The sequence below is a fragment of the Mustela putorius genome, unplaced genomic scaffold (assembly GCF_011764305.1).
Source record: "Mustela putorius furo isolate JIRA1106 unplaced genomic scaffold, ASM1176430v1.1 tig00003859_pilon_pilon_pilon, whole genome shotgun sequence".
Taxonomy (NCBI): Eukaryota; Metazoa; Chordata; class Mammalia; order Carnivora; family Mustelidae; genus Mustela; species Mustela putorius.
Window position 1 is genome coordinate 34,475,185 of NW_025422011.1, and position 10,559 is coordinate 34,485,743.

Consider the following 10,559-nt stretch of genomic DNA (forward strand, 5'->3'; position numbering starts at 1 on the left):
AGGGGGAAAAAATGAAAGTTTGGCTACACTCCTGTCTCTGAACAGCCAGTGCACAGGGCTGATTGCTCCTTGGGAAGAGAGGTACAAGGAGCCACAGGCCTGACTGCCCTGGGGCTGATAGCTGAAAAATTGGAACATGGAGCTCAGAGGAATTGCATTAAGGGGCCCAACAGTAGCTATCTACACAGCTATGCCTCCAGAGCCAAGCCTTCAGCACATGGAACTCCTTTTGTAAGGACATCCTTGAGCTTTCTCAGTCTCTAGAAGCAGAATCCTCTTCCTGCAGCCACAGGCCAGCAATTCATAGAACATGGTTTCTACAAGGTTCCTGCAGGCCCTGGGCCAGCTGGAGATGTGTCACATCCCCAGGGGAAAGTGGTAAAATCTTCCTTTTTTTTTTTTTTTTTTAAAAAAAAAGGCCTTAAAAAAAAAAAAAAAAGGCCTGTCCAGGCCTTTAATGATCTCAATCTCTCCTTCTCTGGGTGGGTCCAGAATACCCATGTTTCTTTCTCACTCATCTACCGAAGTGGGTAAGGTTGGGGCATCTATGAGACATGGGAAGAACTCTGGCAAGGAGTCAGAAGATCCAGGTTTGCGTTTGGTTCCCGCAAGAGACACTAAAAGATGGAATTTTCTGGGAGCATTTGTAAGTCCCTGTCTCCATTAGATAAATGTTCCTCTCTACCTGTCTTTCACATGACCTTGGCCCCTAACTGTTCCTCCCCCATCCCTTAGTAAGGTGGCAAACAATGGCTCCTTATCCCAAAGGTTAATTCCTTCCATTTCCCATAACCGTCTTTGAACCATTCCCCAAAGGAGGTGAATTTCGGCTGAGCCATCCTCTTAAATCCTCAGAAACAATACTGCCCGACTCAGCCTCCTTCCCCAAGTGAGAATGCTCTTTCAGAAACTTCTTGTGCCTGGCATCTTGGAACCAAATCTTCAGCTAAAGGAGCCCTGGTTGATTTTATTCATGAATGCTTCAAGCCCTAGCGTTGAGATGGTGAACTCAGATGGATAAGGTCCAACAGAGGGAAAACTCTGATTGTATCACAACCAACTTTTTTGATGGGAGGGGCAGCATTGTGGAAAACCATTTTCTCAGTTTTGTGGAGCATGCTTACATTATTTTCACAAGAAGTGCACATTCAAGACTAAGAAAGCCTAAGGAATTACAGCGAGTAGGTGAGGAGGCAGTGGGAGGTCATGGCTGTAGCTTGAAGTCCTCGGGCTGTGCCCAGCATGGCTGTTGCCCTCCCGTCTCTGCTGTGAGCTTGGTCTGAGCCCTCTACTCCCATCTGGTAGGCACTTACTTGCCCGCCCCTGGTTCAGGCCCACACCAATCTCTCTTCAGTCGCCAGCTTCATGGGCACTGACCTCTCCACACTAATTGTCCGTCCCTGGTCTTAGTTGGAGAGCCTAACTCTTAGGGTCCCAGAGGCAGCAAAGCCCACAGCTGGTTCCCTGAGCCCATTAGGATGGATGCGTGGAAACCCTCGTGTTCTTGTGACCAGAAGTTTCATAAAGAAAGATTAAACTCCCTTTGGAGATAATCACAGACTTGATTGACAGACAGTGGCCAGCTATGGCCATCCTCACTCAGAGCAGGCCTTACTCAATGGAAAGAAAAAAAAAGGCTTGGTGCACCTTAGCCTACAGTTGGAATAAAATCATTTGCTTGGCTCTTCTTCTGTCTTCCTTACATTTAACCTCTGGCCTTGATCACTGTCATAAGCTCACTATGAAGACAGTGACCAAACACAGTGACAGCCTGCTTTTCTCCTCTGTTAAGTGTCCGATCCTTCTGCTTTTCTGGTCCTCCATCCCGAGAGAAGAAACTTGAACCCTTGACAGCCACCACTATGTCCTCAGTGTGGTTGGATGTAGGTCACTAGTCCTGATCTATCTGTAGGCCTGGTCCTGAGTTGACGGGCCTCAATGACAAGTCGGAACCGGACCTGTCAGGGCCCAGCCCAGTCAGTCCATTGAGGCTGATCTCAGCCAGCTTCCCAGCTCCTCTTGGAACCCTTTGCCACCTTCATCACAGGTGGCCCTTGTGCTGCTGTGCCTCTATATGAACAGACTCCCTGGTTTCCAGAACCTCCTCTGCCCCACCATCCTCCAGTTCACAGAGAAGTGCTTGCCAACACGGGGACTCTGCCTTCTTGAGGGAGGATTAACTAGACAGAATACCAGCTGGGATATGAGAATTCAGTATTCAGAGCTGACCACGATGCTTCCTGTTTTTTCCTTCTCCTTTCCTTTCCCCCATATTTTCCTCTTTGTATTTTAGTCCCCACTCTGGCCCCCACCCCCACCATCTATTTGCCTCAACAGCATCCTCAACCTTCCAGCCTTTTGCAAGTAATTGCATTGTTTCCTGCCTGAGTGATCAGAGCAGCCTCTAATTCCCTGTCTATGTCTCTTCACATAAAGCATTGGCTGATTCTATGCCAAGAGGAAAGCGCTTTAAAACGTGACCTCAGCCAACCCCTCTTGCTTTGGCTCTTACCCTCCCCCACATCCAACCTCCTCAACTGCCACATCCAAGTGTCTCCAGACTCCCTCTGAAGTTTAACATCACGGTGTCTTCTCTTAGCCTAGAATGTTTCTCCCTTTCGGAACCAGTGACCTCTTATTTATCTCACAAGTCTTCCCACCACCTCACCTGCATCCCTGGCAGAATTAGCCCCTCTCTCATCTGTCTCCGTAATGTGTTGAAGGCTGAATCTTAGAAATGTGAGGGGGAAGGCTCCTCTGGACATTGGTGCTCTCTGATGGAGAGGGTGTGGGCTGGCAGCCTCCGGGGCAGTGCCGTGGAAGGAGGATGAGAAGAAATACAGCCCTCTCACGGGCTAACCTTGGTCCATCTGCAAAATTCTTACTTTGAAGTTCTAACCCATAGCACCTCAGAATGTGCCTGTATTTGGAGACAAGGCTTTTAAAAAGGTAATTAAGTTAAAACAAGACCATGAGAGTGGGCCCTGATATAATCTGACTGATGACCTTAAAATAGGTGCAATCCAGGCACACAGAGACACACCAGAGGTCCGGTGTGCACAGAGGAAGTGCCATGTAAGGGCCCAGGACGAAGCAGACATTTGCAAGCCAAGGAGAGAATCCTCAGAAGAAACTAAACTTGTTGACATCTTGATCTTTGAACTCTGGCCCCTAGTTTTGAGAAATAAATTCTTGCTGTTACGGCAGCTCCGACAAACTAATAATAAGCACATGCTGAGTTGTGGAAAGGGGCAACATGTGACAAAATGGAAAAAAGATTCTGCAGGGGTCTACAGGATGTTCTTGGCAGGAAGTAAATTGATAAGGAGTATCCTGGCTGAGACACCGATGACTGCCAAGTCCAGGCTTACTGCTTGAGCTCTAAATCCCATTTTCACCTGCCTGCTGGACGTTTGCACTTGGATATTGAATAGGTATCTCAAACTTGAGCTGTTTCTATTTCCCTTTTTACTCCAACTTAAACTCCATTCTGCATTATCTCTCTCCCGAAAGAGCACTATCTTCTGTCTACATATAAATGCAGAAATGTGGGAGTTATTCTAGACTCTTCCTCGCTCTCATTCTTGTTTAATTAGTCAATTAGCCTCCAAGACCTGTTAATTTTGTTACCTAAATATATATCAAAAATTCCCTCTTCTTTTTATTGTTACCCCCTTAGTAGGGCTTTTTTTATTTACTAATTTTTATTCATTTATTTAACAAACATTTGGGGGTGCTTATTACGTTCCAGTCACTGGATTATACACGCACTAGGGATATGATGACCAACACAGCAGACACATTCTTTGACCACACAGAGGATGTAGTCTAGGAAGGGAGACAATCACACAGATGGACAATTACAATGCATTCCCCTACAGGTATTGTCCACTGAGTACACCTCCAGAAATGTCTTGCACACAAGTTGGCCTCAGTGTCTGTCTCTTAGGGAATCTAACCATGATCATTTCCTAGCACCATTATGCAGTTATTGATAGTCCACACAGAATTTTCATCAATGGCTCTAGTCCACCAAGTTCTTGTTTCTCTATTTTTGTGGAAATAGAGGGAGGGGTCCATTTTGATGGCTAGATTTAACATTGCCTACAGCAGACTCCATTCTGACCCCTTCTGGTTTATCATTCACACTGCAGGCAGGATGATGGACACAATGAGCAAATCTCATTATGTCATACTCTGCTTCGGAGCACTGACTGTCTGCCAATTCCTCCTCAATCAAGTCTAAATTTCCTAGGCTCAGGAAGGCTGTGCAAGTAAGTTACATCTAAATTAAGATCCTAGCATGACTAAAATTTTGGCAAAGGAATAGGGGTAAGTGTGAGGTACATTCCCAGTGGGGAGGTAGGCACACAGAGAGCCCTTTAGCTCTTACTAGCGAGGCTGCCTCTCAGAACTGACCATGCCTCTTATGGACCCAATTCCGGCTACTCAGCTTGTCTTTGCCATATGTCTCCCAGTCAGTCTTAGATCCTTGTTAGGACATACATCTTTGCCTAGACTAATTCCCGAAAGACAGACACATTTGCTCTGGGCTTCTATTTCTTCCAGAACTTGTCCCTTGTCTAAATCATTCTTGTTCCCACCTTGCAGCTGGGTCCCATCACCTGAAAGCCTCTCTGAAAGACACTTGGAATTTTGTGTGGATAATGTAAGAACCTCAGCTCCATTATAGAAGCCCCCCTAATGAATGGGTTTTAGCATGGACCTCAAATCTTCTATTATTTTGAAGTCCTCAGTGCTCTCTAGGGCTTAGCAAACTGGACAGATGCGAGATGATTTCACATACCTATAAACACCAAGTTCTCAAAAGTATCAGATTTATAAGCTACGTAGTACTATGGGGGATGTGATGGGGAGGGCTTGGTAAGGACAATCAAACCTCAAAACCTAAGAGGAGAGGCACTGGATGGAGAAGGAAGGGCCTGAAATACCAAACTGTTTTTTAAAAAAAGTCAGTACTTTTCAGTACTAAAGATTCAGTTGTGAGGATTACAGTTGTTTGTAAATGGCAGGTGTGTAGGGGACTTGAGACAGCCTCCTTTCTTTTCTTTTTTTTTTTTTTTAAGATTTTACTTATTTATTTGAGAGACTGCACACATGTGAGCAGGGGGAGGAAGAGGGACAAGCAGGCTCTGTGCGCTGAGCGTGGAGCCAGATGAAGCCTCGATCCCAGTGCCCTGAGATCAGGACCTGAGCCAAAACCAAGAGCTGGACAGGCGCCTCATACCTCTTTCTTAATGATTGCTGTTTTCCCCTGGACAGATTCATTTCCTACTAATTTGCTACTTTCATCTTTTCATACCTTTGGATTACATGGAAAGGAAGGAGGTGGGAGTGAAATTTCATAGACTAAATGCAGTTGCAGGGTGGGATTTAAAAAAGAGACATACTAGGGGCACCTGGATGGCTCAATTCGTTAAGTGTCTAACATTGATTTCAGCTCAGGTCATGATCTCAAGGTCGTGAGATCCATCCTTGCATCAGGCTCTGCACTGGGCGTGGAGCCTGCTTAAGGTTCTCCCTCTTCCTCTGCCCCTCACTCCCTCTCTAAAAAATAAAGAAAAGAGAGAGAGTGAGAGAGATACTATAGAAGGGAATTAAATTTGACATTAAAAAGAGTTTCTGACTGAGAATTCTGGGGTAAGAGGTTATTGAAGTAAGTTGCTATGTTTCTAGTGGATAATGAGATATTTGAGGAATCACTTAAAAATCCTTAGAGATTCATGTTAGAATGTAGGGAGTCAGGACAGAACTCCCTAGAATGCCCCATAAAGATAACAAAAAATGAAGTCATATACAAATCTCCAATCTCCTTGGAATCTCCAATCATTGTCAAATATACCTTTAGTTACCTTCTGTCCCCATACAACCTTTGCTGTGTCACCAGCCTTGCCATTTGTTGGTGATGGACATCATCTGACATGAGCAAGAAGTTCCCGAGACACCCCTTCACCCCCTTAACCTCTCCTTGCCTCCCCCCCCCCCACTTTTGGCCTGACTCTACTCAGAGCACAGTCTTCTTGGTTCTGGTCTTCCGGCCCCAACTCCTCCATGCCTTCCTGGAAATGCCTTCTAGCCAGAATCTGCTCAGGCAGCCTGACAGGGAGAGGCTGGCCCTGCCTCCTGCAGCCCTGGATGAGAAGGTGCCCCCCAGCATTCCTTTGGTGGAACACTCACAGCCTTGCTTTGCGGCTGTTGCACCCATTGCTGTTTTTTAACTGAAGTTTAATTGATATACAATGTCCTATTAGTTTCCGTTATATATTATAGGGATTTGAATTTTTAAAAAAGATTTTATTTATTTGACAGAGAGAGAGAGTGAGCGCACAAGCAGGGGAGGGGGGTAGCAGAGGAAGACTGAGAAGCAGGTTCCCCATTGAGCAGGGAGCCCAATGTGGGACTCGATCCCAGGATCCTGGGATCATGACCTGAGCTGAGGACAGGTGCTTAAATGACTGAACCACCCAGGCACCCCTGGACTTGATATTTTTATACACTAGGAAGTGATCCCCATGATAACTCTGCTTACCATGAGTCACTATACAGAGTTATTACAATATTACTGATTATAGTCTCTATGCTTTACGTTACATGCCCGTGATTTATTTAAACCATATGTACCAGAGTTCCTAGGACTTCCAAAACCTCTCTTGGTGATCATTCTGGTTTGGCTTTTGATACGCACCTATGAACGGATTCTCACTGGAGGCTGAATGTCTGCTCCTGCCCGGCTCAAGGCAAGTGCCTGGTGAAACTGGTTGGGGTCAGGTCGCCTATCTGGAGTTCCTATTCTTTGAGCACCTGGTAAACACATCTCTGTCCAGAGTCCTGAAGACTTGCCCACATTCCCTTAGCTTGGGAGTGGGGGATGGGTGGACTGCAGGAAGGGGACAGATCAGTGAGCACCAGTGATGGGGAGGGGATGTGGTTAGTGCCTTCTAGTGTTGTGAGAGCTGTGCATGCAGCTCTAGAAAACTTGCTGGATGGGAGATGACGTCATGTTGCCCGATGGTCACCTGCACAGAGCTCCTTACTAAGCAGGCCCCCAGGGCCAGGGCTGGTCAGCATGTGTGGGAAAGCTGGGTCTCACCCAGGCTCCGTGTCTCCTCCAGCATAGGACTTACCTTCGGTCTCTGAGGCACAGGTCTCAGTGCCTTGGAACCCATGAACATTCAGCCCACTGGAGCCAGAGCCCCAGGACCCAACACCGAAGGATTACATCTTGTCACCACCAAGTACCTGCTTGGCTGGTCTCAGTTCAGTGTTCCAGGCGCAGTGAGTCAGTTTTGGGCAAAATATTTGTTTGAGGCTTTAGCCACTAGAGGGCAGACACTTTTTAGGCAGTTACCGGACTATGGCTAAGACGGTAGTCCTTTTCCGTTTTATATTTGATTGGGAACATACTCCATCTACAAAAAGTGCCCGTAAGCTTTCTCTCTTTTCTTCCTCCTCACCACCTCCCCCCAGTAAATTTTATATTCTCGATCAGATTGACTGAAACAATAGAGGGGACTGAGTAGTTTTATATTAAAAAACGTTCTTGCAGTCAATAGTGCCTCAGGCCCTAGAAATCCACATCTTAGGCCAGTCCCAGGTGCGCTCGGTGAGTGGGCCATGTTGGCTTGTGTGACCTGCTGTTTGGAGAAGGGAGTTTCCTGCTCTTGGTGCCCCACCCCCACCAGACACCTCTGTCTCGATGTATCAGGAGCACAGGGCTCAGCCACAGGGGCTGTGGACAAATGCAGGAGTTTCCTGGGGTAAAGATCTTTATCATAGCCTGAGGCGAGGGATTATAGTCAGTTGCTGGAAGAAGTAGGCCAGGGAAAGAGGTGCTCTGCATTCTCCCTCTTCCTGCCCCTGAGAGAGAACCAAGGGATCCAGACTGTCTGTCCCTCTTCCTCTAACACTTATTTCTTCATCAAGAAGCCCCTTCCTCTGGGGAGCGCTTGGCTGCTGCCCTCTTCCTCCCTCCGGCTTACACACAGGACTCTAATGAGTTCTTTGGAGTATACTGAGAGACTCTGTACAGGTACGGAATCCAAAATGGAATTTCCTCTGCTTGGAGGGCCAGTCCAACTGTTAGGACCCACGCTAGACATCACTGATCATTAGAAGGGATTTAGGTAATTCTCGAAATCAAATTCCTTTCACATCATTGTCATAAATGAAGACCCAGTGAGAAACTATGGGAGGAGTGGGGAGAGAGCCCATGGACTCTGGAAAGCAGAGAAAACCCTCCCCCAGAGCCAGTGTGCCCTTGGGTTTTTGGGCAATAGGCATCTAGGAGAGCACAGGCCCTACCCCGCTACAAAGGTGTGCAGACCACAGGTGGAAGATCACAGAACACACTGGTCCAAAACTTCCTCACATGAGAAGCTGAGAGCTACAGATGTGACCTCAGCTTCAGAGGCAGGGGCGAAGCCCCAGACAGGGGCTCCCAGACATTATGCTACCTCTTGGTCCTTGCTCAGTGTTCCTGATCCCTGAACAACAGCTGACCTTGAACACCATGGGTTTGAACTGGGTGGGTCCACTTATACGTGGGCTTTTTACATTGCCGTATGGTAATGTTTTCTCATCCTTATGATTTTCCTGATAACATTTTCTTTTCCCTGGTTTACTTCATTGTGTGTATATATATATACACACACACACACACACACAAGTATATAATACATATAGCATTCAAAATATATTTATCAACTATTTATGTATGCTATGGGTAAGGCTTGTGGTCAACAGTAAGCAACAAGGAGTTAAATTTGGGGGAGCCAAAAGTTAGATGTGCATTTCGACTGTGTGAGGGTATCAATATCCTTACCCCTGCATTGTGTAAGGGTCCATGGTACTACGCATGAATGGCGATCTTTCCCCCCAAACAGTAGCCTTGACAAATCCTACATGTGATGCTAGAGTCTCTGACACGATCCTTTCTTGAACCCATATATCGTGGCCCTTGGGAGGTGGTGTTATCCACAGTGATGCTTTTCCTGGCTGAAGATTGGCTTACAGAGGTGAGTGTCATGGAGAAACTTGCATAAAATGAGAGCAGAGAGCTGCTATGACCAAGGGTCAGGGGTATCAAAGGAGATAAGAGGCTTTTGAGAGAGAACTGGGCTACTTATGCTAGGTAGGCAAGTGCACTTATGAAGTCTTGCCTTAGCTTTGGTATTTCCATGCAATTTCTCAAAGACCTAGAGAGCTCCTTGCTGCAGAGATGTCAGGGTCAAGTCTCCCAGCTCTCCTCAATCATTTTCTTCTGCTTGGGAGGGGCAGGAAGCTCTGCACCAGCCTTTTCTGAATGCTTCTGCACAATAATTGTATTTGTGCTGGTGTGTGTGTGTTCATGTGCAGTGGGGATCCTGTGCTCCACCAAGTAAAAATCAGTGAGAGGCTGGGTGAAGGCAAAAAGTTCCGTGTCACATTTCTGTTGTGTGCTTGAGCTCTTTGAGAACTGCCAAAGTCCTCTTAAGCCCAGAGAGTAGGAGCCAAGAACACCAGCCAGGGCACTACTCTTCCTCTCCCAGGTATGTCTAATTTGGTTGCAACAGGGACTGACAAGGGTCTAGGCAGGAATCCTTGAGGACCGGGAATGTAATAGGAAGGTGAGGCTTGGGGGTTAGTGTTCATCAGTGACGGGGTAGATCCTCAGGCCCCCTACAGGGCAGGGCTGTCTCCACCCAGCACAGCACTGGGAGATAACCAATTTGAGATCCTTCTGCATCTTATAAGGCCAGCGGCTCCCTACCACTGCTGTCCACCAGCAAAAGGCAAATGTTTCATAGTTAGAACCAAAGCGGTGAGATCATGCAGTAGAGTAGTTTCAAGTGGCAGGTAAAAGTTTAGTTAACCTTTCTTCCTGGTCCTTAACCCTCATATCATTATAACCTCACGCCTGAAATCTGCTTTTCCCAAACTAGTGATTTTACATTCCCTGGAGCAAAGAAGGTCATTGAGTTCTTCCCTCATTTATAAAAGGCTTTCATCCACGAGGACCCACCCACCACGTTTCCATGAGGAGACAAAGACCGCGCTGAGGTTTTTCTTGAGCCTGCCCCAGCAGACTCTTGCTTCTTCGGAACTAGAAAGGGCCCAAGATGGGCAGTGGGTCCCACAGAGGCTTCACACACAGGAACAGTCCTTAAGAAGACACCCACCGCAGCTGCTTCTCCTTGGGCAGGGAAACGACATAGTGGAGCTGTTCAGCCAAATGTCAGTATCTGACCTACCAGATCTAGTAAGTGCTTGAATGATTTACCCAAGTTTTCTGGAACTCTGTAAAGTCACAGATATACCCCTTGGATTACTTTTAAGTCCACTGCTTATACTGTTTGAAATCCCATCTTTATTCTCCTTAAAAATCCAAGATCCACAAACTTTAAAATGTAGGGAAAAATTAAGAATGCTGCACTTGGGCTGGCAGTAGATGTGTGTCCCCACTCCCCTGCACTCATGCACACACACACACACGCACACTCACAAACACAGTGGTTGTCCTTGTTACTCTGTTCGGTGACATGGTACACTCTTCTGTGCTT